The 20,024-nt window shown below is 38.8% G+C and overlaps 2 protein-coding genes across 5 annotated transcripts in view; one reads left to right on the top strand and one right to left on the bottom strand.

Annotated features, from left to right (window-relative positions):
* The window catches only part of DNAAF6 (dynein axonemal assembly factor 6), a 36,471-nt gene extending 31,545 nt beyond the window's left edge, over positions 1 to 4,926 (bottom strand). The window contains exon 1 of one of the 2 annotated variants that reach the window (XM_040468439.1): positions 4,840 to 4,926. The gene's annotated coding sequence lies outside the window, so the exon portion shown is untranslated. Of the gene's footprint in view, positions 1 to 3,904; positions 4,032 to 4,839 lie in introns of those variants that run through there. The other variant, XM_040468440.1, reaches the window with a different exon arrangement.
* A 155-nt stretch (positions 4,927 to 5,081) lies between these two features.
* NUP62CL (nucleoporin 62 C-terminal like) overlaps positions 5,082 to 20,024 on the top strand; it is an 88,946-nt gene continuing 74,003 nt past the window's right edge. Inside the window, exon 1 of one of the 3 annotated variants that reach the window (XM_040468388.1) lies at positions 5,082 to 5,256. The gene's annotated coding sequence lies outside the window, so the exon portion shown is untranslated. The remainder of the gene's footprint in view (positions 5,257 to 20,024) is intronic. The other 2 variants (XM_040468387.1, XM_040468389.1) reach the window with 2 other exon arrangements.

Raw genomic sequence — 20,024 nt, forward strand, 5'->3', positions numbered from 1 at the left:
TGAGATTGCATAATGAGACTTTAAAAAAAAACAAATATAATAGAAACTTTTATTATTCCGCTATCTCCTACCTTACAAACTTGTGATGGCCTTATTATACAATGTAGGTGAAAGAGTTTGCTAAAATGTGAAAAGCTGTATAAAATTATTATTGTTTGGCACATGGTGCCAGCACACACAGATAACTTAATGATGATGCTTGTAAGAGCTCAATGGTGAGCTGGTGATAGGGGAATAAACTGGAACCAGCCAAGCTAATGCAGAAGAAGTGTATTCAGAAGTCCAAAATATAGTATCTGAGGTAGCAATCAGAACTGCTCTTCATAGAATTTCGTCTTCTTGGGAGGGACATGACAGAAGGAGTCTGGGGACATGAGCAATGTTTCAAGGCAGAAAGGTTGAAAAGCATGGTTAGAGGGAGGTCTATATAGGTGAAGCAGAACCCTGGTCCATAGGTCGAGGTATAGGAGGCAGGATCTGGTTCTTGAGAATAATTGGAGAGTTGGCAGTTAGGGATAAAGGTTCAGAATATGGCAGGGTTCAACATCACAGCTGGAAAAGACAACCAGACATTGAATCCAAGGCTTTCTTGCGTCACTCTATGCAGCTACCTGCTGCAACGCTGTCATTCAGTGGGCATGGTGGATACAGGATTTAGGGAAAGCAAATTTATTTTAAATCCCTACCAGCTGGGAAGAAGTTCTGGCCTTGTTCTCATCTGGTGAGAGGCAGGGCAGTGTAGGCAGTGGGAAGCCATACCTGTAAGCCGAGAGTCTTGAAAACTGGAGCTGGCATATAGTCAGTAGTTTATGAATACTGAATGAAGCATGATTAAATTCATACGAATGTTGTACTTCAAAGTAGTCACCTTGGAAGGTTATACGCTGATGTAAATTATGTTATCAGTGCTCAAAATATTTTGGGATTGCCTTCATATGTATTACTAAGAAAATAGGCATCCTTATGATTAAAAATCAGATTTGTCTCCAAGTGATTTCTAGATGTATCTAGCTATCACATCTACTTTCAAAATATGAAGATTTGGTACTTTGAGGAGGTTCAAAAGAATAAGTAAGCTACAGACCTCAAGGCGATCATGAAAGAGCATTTTCAAAAGTAACTTGAGCAATACCAACAGCAAGTGGATAGACTCCCAACGTGATTGCTTTAAAGGGGATGCCACTTCTTGGGATGCATGTTCGAGTATACAACAAATCATTCACAATAATTGATAGTAACACTCTATGTATCCAAAGCATATTAGGAGTTAGACTTCTTAAATCCAAATTATGCTAGCATAAAATGGCATAGATTCACAAGTAGCTAAATTGGAGTAGAGATAGCATAATGAAATTGGCCCTTAAGCAAAAATAATTTTTACCATAGCAACTGTAATAATAACCTGCAAACACGAAATAATAAATCAAGACAAGCTTGTTATTATATTTTGAGATGTAAAGGAATCACTAGTACTTTGTGAATAACTAAATAGTTCAAAGTATCAAAAGAGAAAAACAATGATATGAATTTTTGGAAAAAATATTCTAAATTCAAGGGAAATGAAGATTCTACTAGATTTTTTTTAGAAGTTTAACAAATTAAGAATAATTAAACTATTAAAAACTTTAAAGTTTGACAAAAACAGATCACATTGGAAAAACTAAAGCAAGATGGCTTTTTACAAATTGTGCAGTGTTATTTATTTGTTATTTATTGTACTTTTACCTGTAAATTTGACATATGTTAGATTCATCGTAAGCCTGGCAACCAAGATCCTTTAGAATATTACACCCATCTAATTTTCTGCCCCTCCCTATTAATTCTCTTACATGCAATGTGTTCTGTTAAAAACTGAACTGCTTATTAAACATAGCTTATAATCTCCTGCCTTTGTACCTGAGAATGTATTTTTCCTTTTGCTTAGAGTACTCTTGTAGTGTAGTGATTAAAAAAAAAAAAAATTCCAGAGCCACACTGCCTGAATCTGGCATTGTCACTTAAATAGGCCAATAATACATTTAAATTAAATGTAAGCAGTAGTTTCATCAAAAACAAAATATATTGCCAAATCAACTTGAGATTTGGTTATTAGAAAATAAAATTTCTATGGATAAAGAAATTGTGGTTTATATACACAATGGAATACTATGTGGCAATGAGAAAAAATGAAATATGGCCTTTTGTAGCAACGTGGATGGAACTGGAGAGTGTGATGCTAAGTGAAATAAGCCATACAGAGAAAGACAGATACCATATGGTTTCACTCTTATGTGGATCCTGAGAAACTTAACAGGAACCCATGGGGGAGGGGAAGGAAAAAAAAAAAAAAAGAGGTTAGAGTGGGAGACAGCCAAAGCATAAGAGACTGTTAAAAACTGAGAACAAACTGAGGGTTGATGGGGGGTGGGAGGGAGGAGAGGGTGGGTGATGGGTATTGAGGAGGGCACCTTTTGGGATGAGCACTGGGTGTTGTATGGAAACCAATTTGACAATAAATTTCATATAAAAAAAAAGAAAATAAAATTTCTAGGCCCTCTGTTTTTATTTCTCTCACTCTCCATTGCTAGGCTGACTCCAATGGCAGCATCTTCTGGACATCAACTTGAGCCCGTAGGGCCTTCCTACATAAAGGTGTGATTGGGGGACTCTCTCTTGGTACCAGCCACAAGAGCTAAAGAGACAGAGGCTTTAGAAACAACTCGTTACCAAAACATTGAAACCAGTTAGGGACTAGAAAAACTCAACCAGGATTGCTCCAGACCCATGGCACTGAAGCAAGATCAGTAACCTGAGATTAAGTCAGACTCTCTTTGTGAAGGCTGGTTGATACCAAGTAGTATCCTTTGGGAACTTGTTTAACAGGTAAACACATATCCTTATGTAAAGCACTGTTGCTAGCCGAATGATTTCAAAGTATTCAAAAGCCATTTACTCTCTTAAAAAACACAAAACGAAACAAAACAAAAATCCATTTACTGTCTTAAATAATTTGGCATTTCTTCTGCAACTCTATTTACATAATACTTAGCAATTCTTATGTTAAATTCTTCTGAAAACACAAAAGTAAACATCATCTTTGCCTATGTCTGAATTAAATTACAATATACTGGCTAATTTTGGGGCGCCTGGGTGGCGCAGTCGGTTAAGCGTCCGACTTCAGCCAGGTCACGATCTCGCGGTCCGTGAGTTCGAGCCCCGCGTCAGGCTCTGGGCTGATGGCTCGGAGCCTGGAGCCTGTTTCCGATTCTGTGTCTCCCTCTCTCTCTGCCCCTCCCCCGTTCATGCTCTGTCTCTCTCTGTCCCAAAAATAAATAAATGTTGAAAAAAAAATTAAAAAAAATATACTGGCTAATTTTTACATTTTTTTTTTACAGTATACACATCAATAATTCCCTGCTTATTAAAAATAATTCATTTTTGGCTTTGCCTTTACAATACCAAGAATTATTTCCTTTTTTAGGTCTCAAACTTTCACTGCTATAAAATGTACCAAGTCATAAGTAACTATGAGGACTTAACAGAGTTTTTTTTACAAACTTAAAATACATTTAGTAGAAGATGACTTTTGAAAGTACCTGGAATATTTCATAAAATAAATAAGACTCTTTTGATTCAATACTTCCTCTATTATTATTTTAGACAAACTTAATACACTTGTCAGTAATTTTTTTCTCTCATTCTCATACTCCACCTTTATCTAAAAAGGAGACAGCAAATTTTCCTTCACTATTTTGACAGTTTCTCCCTAAGTCAACAGGCCCTTTTCTTAATTTCTTTGGGAATTAGTCTCTGTTCTGAATCTTTGTCACAACAGGAAGGTCTTAGGAGAAGTGACCCCTACCCCTCTGGTCAAATTCTGTTCTCTCCCCTTAATCAGATTTTATTTTTTGACACGGTTTCTTACTTTTTGACAGGTATAGTCCAACGATATATAATACTCTCCCAATCAGTCCTTGGTGAGTAGCAGGCTTGCCAAGTACAGGTAGTCTTTACACACCACGCTCTAGCCCACTTAAGTATGGCCCGCTGTTCAGTCCTCAACGGATCTGACCAAGACCGTTGGAACCCTCAGGCCATTGTCTACGTAGCAAGCTCACGGGCCACTTCTTTTTCCCCGTTTGAACAGCGTTATACCCCCTAAAAATATATATCCTAACCAATGCACTCTGGATAAACCATGTCTGTACATGTAAAACAGAAGGAACAGTGGCCGCTCCAACTTGGAGCACCCAGATCTACCTATAAGGACACAGTTTTCACTCTCAAATTAGTGTTACAACCATAAGTGTGGTGAGTTGACAGAGGCACTGGGAAGCCTTCACTTGCTCATTTTGGCTTTCAGACAGTTGAACAGCATCCATTCCCTGTATGGTAAACTGGCCCTATCTCTCACTCACATCCTGATAGACCGAGTTGTTTAACGTGTATTTATTTTTGAAGGAGAGAGAGACAGTGTGAGTGGGGGAGGGGCAGAGAGAGAGAGAGAGAGAGAGAGAGAGAGGCACAGAATCTGAAGCAGGCTCCAGGCTCTGGGCTGTCAGCACAGAGCCCAATGCGGGGCTAGAACTCACAAATCGTGAGATCATGACCTGAACCGAAGTCGGACGCTTAACCGACTGAGCCACCCAGGTGCCCCAGACCGAGTTGTTTAAAGCCGCCTCCTGCTTCCAGTGTCTAGGGCAGGGGAATTTAGGGAAAAGGTCTGTTCTATTTGCAATTTGTGGCTTTTCTGGGTATCTCTCAGGGTGGTAAGTACTCCAGAGTTCTCCCCAGTTTCTCTGATAGCCAGGGCATTTGAGGACCCTTTCTTTTCCCTTCTTAAGGTTCGGGTTTCCTCACCTGGGTCAGTTTTCGGGTAGCTGGCGGGGCTCCGAAAATAGACTGCGGAAAGCTCTGCGTCTCTGTGTTGCCTAGGTAACAATTTTGTTGCCCCCTCCACCCACCACCTCTGGGTTCCCGCTTGACTTTCCTGGCCAATCAGAGAAGAGTTTCCTTTGAAACAACACCAGAATCAACCAATCCGGGCTCGTGCCAGTCGGGGTCAATGGCCGCCCTTTCCAGTTAACTAGGTGGACCCCAGTTAAGCTTCTGTCTCGGTTAGCGTCACTCCAGCTGCAACCGGTCCGTGGTAGACGCTGGTTTTTTCCCCTGGTCCGAGTAGGCCCAGTTCCGCCTCTCCGGCCGCTAGACAGTTTCGGAGGCCCTTCCCATTTACTTTGGGAGCCCCGACGGCGAGCGGCGGCGGCAGCCACCAAGGTAATTTGCAAGGTTTTCGTTTGTCCCAGGCATCGGCGGGCTCGCTCATCATTACACTTTTCCCGCACGTGAATTCCAAACCGGACGACTCCTCCCGCGGCTCCTGGGCAGCGGGAATGGATGCATAGGCTCGGTGGCCCCGGGGGGTTGAGAAGGTTTTGCCGCAGCTCTCCACGCGCTCCCCACTCCCCCTCCCCGCCGCGCGATAGAGACAGGTTGTGGTTCGTTCAGGCTCAGCATGTGTGTGTGTGTGTGTGTGTGTGTGTGTGTGTGTGTGTACTCGAGCGAGCGCAGGTAAGGTGGTACCGCGCTTCTTTTCCTTAGCTCGGCTTGTGTGGTGTGTGGGGAGGGGGCGTGTAGGGTGGGAGCGCGCTTTTCATCGACTGCGTGTGTGTTGTGGGGTGGGGGTGGGATCACGGTTCTTTTCCTTGGCTCAGAACGTGTGTGTGCGCTGGGGGTGGTGTGTTTTGTGTGTAAGGTGGGATCGCGTTTCTTTTCCTTTGCTGTGGGCATGACTTCTGGGCCTGAACCCCTGCGGTGAGCATCCCTGCTACACCTTGCTCCCGCTCCCAGTGACACAGTGGACCTGGTCCCCTGCTTTTTCCCGCCTTGGAGTGGAGAAACGCAGGCACGCCGCCCGCTTGCCACTGCTTGGCAATCTGCGTGTCTTCACTTCACGTAGACGTGCAGTTGTGACCCTAGTTTCCCGTGGATTCCGTGGTTTGGTTTTAAGCAAAAGGGAGGTGGCTTAATATACATTTGGAATGTTCGCAACTGGTTAGTTGTGTTTGGTAGTGGGGCCCCTAATACATTATTTGAGTGTTGTAAGCAAGGAAAGATAGGATGGCTTTCATGGATGGTTGTTACTTTTGGTTATCCAGGGATTGGAATTCGATTAATGAATTAACTAAATCTCTTTCCTTCTTTGGCTATCATATTTTTCTAGCTTCCTCCCTATCTGGTGAAGTGAAACTTGAGTAATTTGTCCATTCTTCTTGTTATATTACCACAGTAAACAAACAAACAAAATGGGAGTATATTTAAGTTATTGGCTAAAAGTAAAGTTACTGGCTTTTTGGCCAAATTAATTATACCACAATATCCCTTAGGACTACAAATGTCTTAAATTTTGTTATTTCTCTAGATAGATAACTTGTGGAGTGTAGCTATATGCTATGCTGTCTCTTGATTGCTTTTTTTCTATTTTCTTCATTGTGCATTATTCTAAGTCGGTAATGCCTAGCTAGTACTTTTCAGACCTTTTTGCTGTGACTCACAGAAATAAAATTTATATTGTGGCCCAGTATATACATATCCAATATATAATTGACAACCATTTCACAAAAACAATACTTACTACATGCAGTTTACTCTGATAGTCTCCATTATGTACTTTTTTTAAATGTGGAGTACAAGCCAGTAATGAATCCTCACTCAATTTGAAAAACTTCGATCTTTGGTTTTCAAACTTGTGTGTGTTTAGGAATCACACAGGATGTTTGTCACTGTTGGGGCAGAAGAAAATTTTTCTCTGTCCCTCAGAATTCTGGCTGGACTAAGAATTAAATTGACATAAGACCCATTAACAGGAGAAAATCAAATTTAATTTCATACATAAGGGGAATCTACAGACATGAAATTCCAGACAGGCAAAATGAAGTCTATATGTCATCCTGAACTAAGGAGAAAAGGGGGATAAGGGTCTGGGACTTCAAAGGGAAGGAACACAACTCACAGGAAGATGAAAAAGAGTAAATGTTTGGTAAACAGATGTTTGCTGGGCCATTCAGCAACTGTAGGACTTAGGACTTTAATCAAACAGGCTTTGCTTGGTTCCTTCCTGTCTACTATACCTAGTTCATGTTATAATGTAGTTATCTGTCGTGATAGCTCTCTTCGTGGAGCAGGTCCTTCATCTAAAATCTTTCAGTCAGCTGTTGCTGAGGGCCGGGAGGAGGGGTGGGGAGTCAGTTTTTTCCTGAGTCTTTGGGCTTTTGTTTTCAGATCAGCATAATCTACATACCAAAGTGGCCCATCTTAGGGCCACCTGTCCTTGGCCCCTAAATCGCAAATGCTGATTTCCCTGGCTCCAGCATCTGGTTATGTGTGTCTCTGGTAGGGAAAGGTGGTTCGAGTAACATTTTTGAAGTGCCTGGTTTAGTGCCAGATGCACAAGGATTCAGTAAACCATAGTTTACTTCTTGAGGAGCAAAGGCTATTTATCTTTGGGGATTTAATTGCCTCTTCAAGGTTTGGCCTGCCCCTGGCAAGGTGGAATCCAATGTTAAGCACTGTTTTCCCCAGGGTTGAGGAGGTAGGAAAGTAGGGGATGAGCCCTAGATCTGAGATGAATCCGTGAGTACTTGGCTTCCCTGGAGAATTTTGTAAATACAGAAATTTAGGGATAGAAGAACACAAACATTAGAGCATTTCAGTGATTATCCCAGGATCACATTGTAAGTAAGTGGGTCTCAGAGATAAAGTCACTTGATGAAGTCTAATATTCTTGATAGCAGGTCAGATCTAGAGGCAGAAGTTGAAACAGGAAGAGAGCTTCTCTGACTTGCAGAGGCAACAGAATTTCTGGCTTTTGACTGCTGGCTTGGTTTTAATGAAAGGAAACTTGAGAGATCTAAAAAAATAAAAAATACACCTAAAAGATTTTGTGGGTTATCGCTATGAAAAAGGGATTTAGTTTAGCATATTTCTCTTGTAATATATAGAACAACTGTTTTAAAACACTAACTAGTTAAGTAATTTATTCAGCCAGCATTAAAAGAAATTAAAGGTGAAAAATCTCCCTCAAATCTACTACCAAAAATATAACTGCTATTTCTGTTCCCCTCCTATTTTATTCATATGTACCCATATTTTTAAATAATTTTAATCCTTGCTTGTATAAGTTTTGTTCCTTTTATTTAATATTATTCTGGGAATCTGTTCTATGTGGTTGATAGTTTTCAAATTTTTATTAGTAATAGCATTCTAATGGTCCATAGAGTGAGATGGCTATAATTTATTCAGCCTAACCCAACAACAGAAAATTATTTCCAGTAATTTCATGCTATCAGTAACACTGTAAAATTTGGGTTATTGAAATCATTTATATAACTTGTACCTTACATGAAACTCAAGGGGAATCTTAACAGGAAGACCAGGGATCTGGACCTGAGATGCTAGTGTTTGCCACTCCCCACTTTAGATGTATGAATTTACCCATGTAGGTTTTTGTCGCTAGAGAAGCACTGATCAACCATAATATCTATTGTACATATGAATTAGATGGGATGTATTTTTTAAGTAATGAGTATAGACATTTTCAAAATGATTTACTTTAAAAGATACATGAATCCTAGCAGATTCAAGTGCCATAATAACACTCATGCTGATTAGCTTTCTTTATGAATATCTTTTCCAAAGATTATATGAGTGCGTATTCATTTGTAATTAAAAACTTTTTTATAAAAGGTCCAAGTAAGTTGACTGGGAGAATAAAAGCTATAATTGGCCTTTATTAGCACATCTCCCTTTTCAAAGCACACATATTGTCTTATTTTCTGTCATTCTAAAACATTAACTAGTCCCTCTTTTTAAAATGATAAAATATTTCGAACAAAAAGCACAGAGACTATTCTATACCATCATCCACATACCTACGAAAGATTTGACAGTTGTTAACATTTTGCCATATTTTCTTTAGGTATTGTTTTTTAAAGAACTAAAACATTATAACTAATTCTTTGTACCCCTTCTCAGTCTCCTTTCCTTCCCATCCCAGAGATAATTGTTCTTCTGAAGTTGTTGTATATTTTCCCAATCTATATTTTTAATTTATTTTTTATTTTTATTTTTGAACATTTATTCATTTTTGAGAGACAGAGCATGAGTGGGGGAGGGGCAGAGAGAGAGGGAGACACAGAATCTGAAGCAGGCTTCACCCTCTTAGCTGTTGTTAGCACAGAGCCGACACAGGGCTCGAACTCATGGACCTCGACATCATGACCCGAGCTGAAGTTGGACGCTTAACTGACTGAGGCACCCAGGTGCCCCTCCCAATCTATATTTTTAAATGCATTCACATGTGGATGGCCGTAAATGATTTGTAATATGATTTTGTATGTCCTTTAACATTTACAGAAGTGGTGTGCTGTACTTAACTCTTCCGCAACATTTTTGGGTCACCATTGTTTTTGAGATTTTTCCAAATTGCTAAATATAGATAAAGTTAGCTATCTTTTATTGCTGTATTCTGTCCTATAACTGTGCCACTTTAAAAAATCTCCATTTCCCTATTGTTGCTGACATTTAGGTTGTTTCAAGTATACAAATATTCATATTAATCATGTAAATACTGTATGGTTCAAGTAATATGAAGTTCCCAGAATTGGCAAATTCATAGAGACAGAAAGTAAAATAGAGGTTACCAGGGGCCGGGGGAGTGGGGAACAGGGCGTTATTGTTCAGTACCAGTACAGAGTTTGGCACTGAAAGAGTTTTGTAAATGGATAGTGGTGACTGTTGAACAACACTGTGAACATACTTAATGCCACCAAATTGTATACTTAAAATGGTTAAAATGGTAAATTTTACATTATGCATATTTTACCACAGTCAAAAATGACAAACATAAGAATTGTGCTTATTTTTCAAAGGCATGTACTTGATTGCCTTTTTTGTGGAGTGAAGCACTGAGAAAAGTGAGATTTATTTTTTAAAAAAAAATTTTTTTTTTTCCAACGTTTATTCATTTTTGGGACAGAGAGAGACAGAGCATGAACGGGGGAGGGGCAGAGAGAGAGGGAGACACAGAATCGGAAACAGGCTCCAGGCTCTGAGCCATCAGCCCATAGCCTGACGCCGGGCTCGAACTCACGGACCGCGAGATCGTGACCTGGCTGAAGTCGGACGCTTAACCGACTGCGCCACCCAGGCGCCCAGAGATTTATTTTTTAAAGTAAACTTAAACTATATTAGCCAAATCTATTTTTCTTTGCAAAACGATGGTTTTTGAGATTTTTGAATGACTACTGTTACTTGCATGCTTGTGTAAGATGTTTTTTTAATTTTCAAAAATTTTTTTCATGTTTATTTTTGAGAGAGAGAGAGAGTGCATGCTAGCGGGGGAGGAGTAGAGAGAGGGAGAGAGAATCCTGAGCAGGCTCTGCACCTGCAGTGCAGAGCCACGATGCTGGGCACCATCTCTGGAACCATGAGATCATGACCTGAGTGGAAATCAAGAGTTGGATGTTTAAGGTTTACTGTGCTTCAGAATTTTCTGGGGGGTTATTTGTTTGTTTTTTGCTATACTTCTACAATGTTTTGGGGAGGGTTCTTCTAAAAGTGGGTATGCCTTTGAGGCTTTTTTGTTTGTATTTGAATGCCATTCCTCCTTTCTTTCTTTGACTACTTCTCTCAAGTACTCTCTTCTCTTTCTCTTCCCCCCTCCCCATAACCCTGATCTTCCCCCATTTCCCAATCCCCCAACCCCACTCTGGCCTTCTTGGTCCCTCTGCCCAGTTTCCGATTAGCCAGGTCTTCCCTTTGGGTCTCTGCCCTCCCCATCTGCCCTCTCATGAGGCCCCCTACTGCACACACACACACCCTGCTCACTCTTGGGTCCTTCTAAGGGCTTCCATGTTTCTTCCTCTCTGAGTCCTTTGGCCCACCCTCCCCTTTGGTCCCACCCTTGGTTTTCCCTTTTCCAATTTTGTAACTGCTCTAGGCATTTACTGACAATGAAACCTGTTTGCTGGCAAATTGCATGCCTCCACAATGTCACACTTTTAATATTTGGAAAATTGGTCTTAATTTGGGGATTAAAAAAACTTTCTAAAAGCTCTCAAAATACGATTCTGACATCATAGCTTTGATATGTTATTGGATGAAGGAGGAGAAAAGAAGTTAATGTGAAAGATAATCGGTAAATTATACTGCTTAAGATGTTTAATATGAACTCCCAGCTAATGTACCATTTCCAGTAGCTCTGTATTTATTGTGGCATAAAATAAAATGATCATCATTACAAGTTTGATCCCTTCCTATTTCCCTTAAAAATGGCTGGACTAATTTCACCTCTCCCTATCCATTTCTCTTCTGGGACTCAAACACTTCAAATAAAGCATTAATAACCCAGTTTCTACCTCTAGAGTTGGCATCCATAATTATCAGTGGCAAATAAGGATCCTACTTTTGAAGCTTACATTTTTCTGCTTTCTGGAAGGCTCTCTTGGTGGAACAAGGGGTTTCTTCAGTGAATTTGTACTTTTCCTTTGCTTTTCTGCCTCTCTCCTTAGTTTGATAATTAATGATATATATATATATATAACATTATGATATTAATAATATATATATAATGGTTATTTTAGAGAGAGAGAGAGGGAGAGAGCATGAGTGGGGGAGGGGCAGAGAGAGACACAGAATCCCAAGCAGGCTCCAGGCTCTGAGCTGTCAGCACAGAGGCTGAGGCCGAGCTCAAACTCACAGACCATGGGGTCATGACCTGAACCGAAGTTGGATGCTTAACCAACTGATCCACCCAGGCATCCTGATAATTAATGATATATTAAAGAATCATATATATTATCAAAAGTTGCTATTTATGAAGATGGTTTTATAACATGACTAATCATGCCATATCATTTAGTCATGATGTTCTTAATTTTTTTTTTTTAACGTTTATTTATTTTTGAGACAGAGAGAGACAGAGCATGAACGGGGGAGGGGCAGAGAGAGAGGGAGACAGAATCGGAAGCAGGCTCCAGGCTCTGAGCCATCAGCCCAGAGCCCGATGCGGGGCTCGAACTCACGGACCGCGAGATTGTGACCTGAGCTGAAGTCGGACGCTTAACCGACTGAGCCACCCAGGCGCCCCATTGTTTAGTAGTCATGATGTTCTTGAGACGGTGAAGTAAATTAGTGGAGCTTGATGGTTGTCAGGTAACTAAGCAGTTTAGGGGGAGTGTTGCCTGCAAGAGAGAATAGTCTATTTGCTTCAAAGAAGAAAGGAAACATTTTTAACAAATTACATGGCTGAGCTTCTGTGCTCGTTACCACTTGACAATCATTTCTCAAAGTAGTATCAGGGAGTAATAGCATGAGTGATCCCCCCAAATCATTTATACTTTATAAGATGCCTCTAAACATTTATGCTGAAATGGTTTATTATAGGTACTCGAACTTATTTTGTTTCTGCCATTTGAGATACAGACTTCTCTTTCTAATATTGTGTTCCTTACGCTAATATTAAAATGAAGTATTGTGTCCATTTCTTTCACTTACTAGTTGCTTGGCCTTGGGAAAGTGATTTAGTATTTTCAGAGCCTCGGTTTCCTCAACTATACAACGGAGATCAAGTTTCTTTATGATTTGTTGTAGTTAATGAGAAGATATGGAGTTTCAGATTCTTTTATGCTATCTTTTATCTTTGCCTCTTTATATTACATAAGAGACTCAAGAACTTAAGTGGTAAAGATGTGTCCTGAAATGACCTACCATAATTTGTTGATCTCCATTCGGTTTTCCTATTACCCAGAACACTCCTAGGATCAATAAATAATGATAGGTAGTACACAGAGAAGATAATTTTCATGCTGATAAATTAGATAGATGTGTAGTAATTATTTTTGAATTCTAATTTGAAATGCAGTTTATGTTTAGTCTCAGGGCCAACTCCAAGAGTGCTGATATCTCTGATTTGCTGATCCCTCACTGACAGTGAGGAGAACCCCAGCATTATATATTGGAAAGCTTTTATATAGCACTTTACATTAAATTAAATCAGACAAGGTAATATATTTGGAGGGCCGTTTGTAAACTTATTGGTTAAAAAATATTTTGGTGGGGCACCTGGGGGGCTCAGTCGGTTAAGCGTCCAAATCTTGATTTATGCTGGGATCATGAGGTTTGTGGGTTACAGCCCTGCATCAGGCTCCGTGCTGACAGTGCGGAGCCTGCTTGAGATTCTCTCTCTGTGCCTATGTCTCTCTCTCTCTGCCCCACCCCTGCTTGCTCTCTCTCTCTCTCTCTCTCTCTCTCTCTCTCTCTCTCTCTCATAAAAACAAATAAATAAAACATTTTTTAAAATAAAAAAAATGGTTACTCATTTAGTGGAACTGTCTGAATTGTAGAGGTAAGGAAACTGAGGTTCCAGTGCATTTAAGTAACTAACACTCACTGCATAGTTTTCTTTCTATCCAGTTGTTGCGGAAATCAGTAAGCCCCATTTAGATCGGACTGCCAGGCAGGGAGTGTCTTCCCATTTCTAAGAACCTTTTCAGTGAGCTCTGATGATTTCTTTGGGCCTAATGGGGTTTTTTTTGCAGAAATCTTTTACCATCCAGTATTTCTTTCTTTGAACATTGTGCTTGCATTAAGACATCCAGGATTTAAAAAAAAAAAAAAAAAGCTGGGCTCAACATAAACTGTAGTTTTGTCAACTTTCAGCTCCTATAAACAGGCAGTGTGGATGAAGAGAAATAGAGTTTGGCTTGAGGAACTCATCAATGACAGAGACAGATATCCCCACTTAAAGCCACGTATAGGGAGTACGGACTTGTTTTCCGTTTTTTAATAAAGCAATGATATATACATAGGGAAGCTGAAGTGTGCTAGCTAAGATCCTGTTTGTTAAAAAGGATTGGGAACACTGATTACTTTCAGACTGTTTTAGAAGAAACATGAATTTAAGTCTGTATGTTAAAAGAAAGAATTCAAGAAAAGAAATCCATACAGGGGCACCTGGGTGGTTCAGTCAGTTAAGCATCTGAATTTGGCTCAGGTCATGATGTTCACGGGTTCGAGCCTCACGTCGGGCTCTGTGCTGACAGCTCCGAGCCTGGAGCCTTCTTCAGATTCTGTGTCTCCCTCTCTCTCTGCTCCCTGCCCCCCCCCCCCAGCTCACACTCTGTCTTTCTGTCTCAAAAATAAATAAAAACATTTAAAAAAAGAAGCCCATACAAATTAATAGAATATGCAACTTCCAAGCATGGGAAAAATAAAAAGAATAAAGAAAATTCCATCAACCTAAATATGTGGACAGAGATAAAAGATATATATACCGTAGCAAATAAAAAAAAAAAACAAAATAAGATGGAAGAAATAAGTCTAGGTGAGTAGTTAACAATAAATACAAATAAATTAAGCTCACTCAGTAAGAGACTTTTAGATTGGATTTAAAAATTTTCAGCTTTGCTATGTATAAAACCCATACTTAAAAGGTCTCAGAAAGGTTGAAAACAAAGGTATGGAACAAGATACACACCAGGCAAATACCAACAAAAGAAAAATTGTGAGGCAACATTAATGGCAGACAAAATATTTTTTAAGGCAATTTAGTAATAGACATTTCACACTGATGAAAAGAAGAAAAGGCTCCAAGAGACTATCAACCATGAACCTATGCCCATAACAATGTAGTCTTGAAATATGTAAAACAAAAAGCAATGGGATTATGAAGAGAAATTGACAATCCCTAACAATAGGGGAGACTTTTTAAACACCTTTGTCAGAAAATGGTTAAGGAAAATAGATTGAAAAATGAAAAAGTGTAAGAATATGAAAGATTTAATATATAAATGAGATGGAGGGGAGAGAATCTTTAATGCCAAATTCTTAGTGACAAAAAATGCATTTTTAGTCTAAATGTGATTTTTGCTTTGTTTTGTTTCTCAAATTTCTGAGTTAGGAAAAATTCAAAGGTACATGCTACATTTAACAGGGAAATTCTTAAATTACTTCCAAAAGAGTAGAAAGCTCACAAATACAAGAGGATAGGAAAAAACATTCCACCTTTTGATAACTACCACAAAAGACTCCTTTGGCCTGCAGTGTGACATTGATGACAATACCTAAATCTGAAAGTGTTCATTTCTATTACAGTCTCAAAACCATGGTTTGAAAACAATGAAATTTTCTGTCAACATTTATAATATTATCATATAATTACATATCATACATATTTATTATCATATAATTACATATCATAAATATATAATACATATAACTATATATCGTGTAACAGTAATATATTTTTATAATATAGTTTATAATAACATAGCACTTAAAACCCCAGGAGAGTGGTACCCTTGGGAATGTAAGAGTACAGCAAAAACTCTAATAAGCCTTTCTTTCTGTGCCTTCTTGGACTGAATTACACTTGAAATTACCATTTGGGGCTTACATTTAAAAAGTTTTAAGATGTATATATGACTTAAGAATAAGCATGTCAGGGGCACCTGGGTGGCTCAGTTGGTTGAGTGTCTATTTCAGTTCAGGTCATGATCTCATGGTTTGTGAGATTGAGCCCCGTGTCTGACTCTGCTGAGCATGGAGCCTGCTTGGGATTCTGTCTTTCTCTCTGCCCTTCCCCTGCTCTCACATGCATGCTCTCTTTTTCAAAACAAATAAATAAACATTACAAAAAATAAGCATGTCATAACCAACACATTCAGACAAATACTGTCCTCCAGAATTACCTGTGGGTAGATGTTCACTTATATCTACGACACTAATACTACTCAAGATATCTATGACACTAATACTACTCAAGATAACCATATTTCGTCAATTTTAAGAAGTTCAATTTTTCATAGTTTAACATCTCTGAAATTGAAATGAGTCTTACTTAACAGATGATGGTGTTTTATAATCCCCTTTGGCCATGTGGCAGTTGTGATATCATAGTTGTTCCTGTATGCACTGTAATTTCAGAATATCTAGGATCAAAACTTGCATAACGGGTGGCTTGGGTGCAAACCTTGAGACAACGGGGCATCTCTTTTAACTCCTAGAAACCAGTGGTTGTGGGGAGAGAATGGTGGAGATGGTTAACTGACTCTAGTTATTAATTATGCTGAAATGAGAGACAAAAGGACACTAGTCTACACATTTGCAAAGCTGACTTGAAAGCATATAGCTAAATGGCTTTTAGTTCTCTTAATGAGTTCTTTTGCTGTATTTACTCTTACATTCCCAAGGGTACCACTCTCCTGAGGTTTAAAGTGTTATGTTACTATAAACTATATTATAGTTGCATATTATTGTATATCATATAATATATGGTCATATATTATATATTTATCATGTGAAGGTATATGATAATATCATAAATGTTGGCCAAAAAACTCATTGCTATCACCATGGTTTTGATACTGCATCAACAGTGTTCCTGGTGGCACAGAAGACATCAAAAAATTTGAGTTGAAAATTGGATTCTGAATAGTTTTTTCTTAAGATATGCGTGTTTGATTAAAATCTGTCTACATTGAAAAGAGCTCTTTCAAAAAGTATAAAAAACTTTAAGTGATAAGGAATTGTGACAGGTTGGCCTTTTTTTTTCTTACTGGTGCATAAAGTAATGGGGTTCTTAACTTTGATGAAATATTTCTTGAAACTGATTTCATAGAATTGCATTTCAGAGCTATTGTTTAAAAACTGATCTTTAGACACATCCCATTTTATAAATCTTGACTTGGGTAGAATTATAATACACAATGATTTTTCCCTTAACACTTTAAAGATATTCTATCATCTTCTAGCGTTTATTGTTGCTAATGAGGAGCTTTCTGTCACCTTGGTTGTTACTCCTTCCAAGATAAATCTTTTTTTTTCTCTCTGGCAATGTTCAGATTTTTTTCCCTCTGTATGCAATTTTTAATCTGAGGACTCATTGTTCTTCATTTCTAGCAAACTCCTTTATTAAATTTGAGTATTGTCTCTGTTGTTTTATTTTCTTATTCTGATATTCCTTCTGGATATATATTGAAGCTTTTCTTTTGTTTTCTTATCTCCTAATTTCTCTCTTCTTCCCCATCACTTTATCCTCCCTGTATTCTGGCAGATATCTTCTGTTCTCTCTTCCAGTTCATTGATTTTTTTTTCTTGTCAATTGGGTCTAGTCTTATCTCTGGAGCCTTTTAATTTCTTTTTAAATTTCTTTTATTATTTTTTTTAATTTTTATTTAATTTATTTTTTTAATTTACATCCAAGTTAGTTAACATATAGTGCAATAATGATTTCAGGAGTAGATTCCTTAATGCCCCTTACCATTTAGCCCATCCCCCCTCCCAAACCCCTCCAGTAACCCTCTGTTCTCCATAGTTAAGAGTCTCATATGTTTTTGTCCCCCTCCCTGTTTTTATATTATTTTTGCTTCCCTTCCCTATGTTCATCTGTTTTGTATCTTAAAGCCCTCATATGAATGAAGTCATATGATATTTGTCTTTCTCTGACTAATTTTGCTTAGCATAATACCCTCTAGTTCCATCCATGTAGTTGCAAATGGCAAGATTTCATTCTTTTTGATTGCTGAGTAATATATATGTATATACTACGTCTTCTTTATCTATTCATCCATTGATGGACATTTGGACTCTTTCCATACTTTGAGGAGCCTTTTAATTTCTAACAGTGATAACCATTTCTTAGATTCTCCTTGGTTCTTTTTCACATTTACTTGTTTGTTTTATGGATATTATTTGTTTCTTGAGCTCTTTAAACATATTAAACATATTTTAATGTGGCATTCATATTTCTTTATTATCTCTAATTCCTTGAATGACAATTCTGTCATTTTTTCAGGTCTGTAGACTGCTTTCTTGGATGTTTTATAATTCTTGTCTAGGAGTTAATTTTCTGGGGGCTTTTTCTGACCCTATGTGACCTAGGAAGTGGGGACACCTCTTTCCTGAGGACATAAGCAACCTACTTGGATCCTGAAGGTTTCATGAACTCCTAATCAGTTTTTATGTTAGCATTTAGCTTAAGGTTTCTACTCCATAAAGGCAAATTGAATTTAAGCCATCTATGGATATCTTCTTTACCTGCTTGGGGTTTCTGCATGTTCCCATCACCTTTTCCATTTCCTTAAATCTCTTTCCCAGATTGAAGCTTCATTAGGCCTCTTGATTGGGGAGCCTTAACCCTGGTGGCCCCAGATCATACCCATAATCCAGCATATTTACAACTGTGAAGGCACATATATCATTCAGGTCTCCCCCTTGGGCTAATGAAGCAGCTTCAGCTTCTGCTTATAGAAAAGAATTCCTTCTCTCTCTGGCACCTGAATAATTGCCTTCTTTCTTCAAAAAGTCTGCTTTGTACTTTTGAAAGTGTTTTTATGAAGTACCTTTTAACTGATATTTCTAGGAGTTTGGAGTATGTGAGAGTGATTCCAGTGTGGCTTCTATCCACCATCTTGACTTGAAGGTCTCATTGAGATCTCTGAAGTTGGTTTTCTTCCATTCCTCTCTTACCCCCATATAGGGTTTGGAGTCAGAAGTGGGTTTATTTAATTCTGGAGGAACCGGTACCTGTATAGGTATGTTCACCTTGGGCTCTGCAGATAATAGCCACTACTTCAGCTACAGGGTTTACTTTCTCTACACCTGGTCCAAGAGGGTTTAAGTTTGGGACTCCATCCCAACCAGTTATAAATAAGGACATCTTCTACTGGCCTGTTCTCATTCAGCAACGCAGCTCCAGCTCCACAGACTAAAGGATTCAGCTTTGGTATACCATTTATATCAACTTCTGCTCCAGAAGGAACTGAGTTTTCTGTAGGGTAAGAGCAGTACTGTTTGATTCTTTTAGTGGCTACACAGGCAATTAGACAAACTTTCCATTTAGAGTATGGAAAGGCTAAACAAATGGTATGGGATTTCTAAGTCAACTATTTGGAATTCTGCCATTCATTCCCAAGATAGTCTTATAAATTGAAGCCATCTGAGATTTTAAGGTACAAGGCACGTTGAATTCTGATCTGTGATTTCTCTTCATTTTATGTGAGCCATAGGAGGGGTAGCCACTGAGTTTTGGACATACATCATCTTGTAATTAGGCTACTTGCTTATTAACTCTCTCTCTCTCTCTCTCTCTCTCTCTCTCTCTCTCGATCTTTATCTATTGATCATTGTAATGACCTTGAGTATACATTCTTTCCTCCTGCATTTCAAAATTTTAAAGAGAGCATTCTTTTAGTGCCTTTTCTGTCAATCCAGATGGATCCAGCCATTTCTTTCAGTAGCATGTGGTGGTCCAATGAAAGCTGGGGTATTCTCTCTAGAATTCTCCTCAATTCTGTTAGTTATGTAATAACTTGTAATATTTGGTTATCTTTCCTTCTGTAGTGAGATGAAAACGTATAGAACAAAATATCGTAAACTGTTCATACTTAAAACCTAATTTGACAGGAGCTATGTTATCTAGCTACCATTTAATGTGCCAGAGAATTATTATGTGATTTTTTTTCCTTTTTCTGTTTGGAGTAAATGCACCAAAATTAAACCTGGGCAACACCTGCTTTCAACAACCTGCAAGTGATTATAGGGGCTTTGGGGCTGGGTACCAGCACTCTTACTAATTCTTTAACAAGCAGTGTTCCTTCACACTGGGTGACAGCATCCAGCCTTTCGCTTTCGGCTCTGCTACCACCTCTGCTGCTCAGTCTGCAACTGCCACAGGGTTCTTGTTCCTCAGTGGAAAGAAAGTACACCTCAGACTGGGAGGGCCAGTTTCAATACTGTCTCAGCAATGGAGAATGCAGCTCAACCAATAGCATTTGCAGGATTACCCCTCACTCCTACTGCTCAGCATCTAGCAGAACAGTTGCTACACAACCAACTGTTCCTTTCAGCCTTGGTGGAGAGCCTGCAGGAAAGGTTTGAATTCCGCTCTCCAACAGAGAAGCACAGTATTCAAGATTGATTTCCAGGGGCACCTGGGTGGCTCAGTTGGTTAAGTGTCTGACTCTTGATTTCAGCTCAGGTCATGG

This window comes from Herpailurus yagouaroundi, unplaced genomic scaffold (assembly GCF_014898765.1).
Source record: "Herpailurus yagouaroundi ecotype Mexico unplaced genomic scaffold, PumYag 67700, whole genome shotgun sequence".
NCBI classification, from domain to species: Eukaryota; Metazoa; Chordata; class Mammalia; order Carnivora; family Felidae; genus Herpailurus; species Herpailurus yagouaroundi.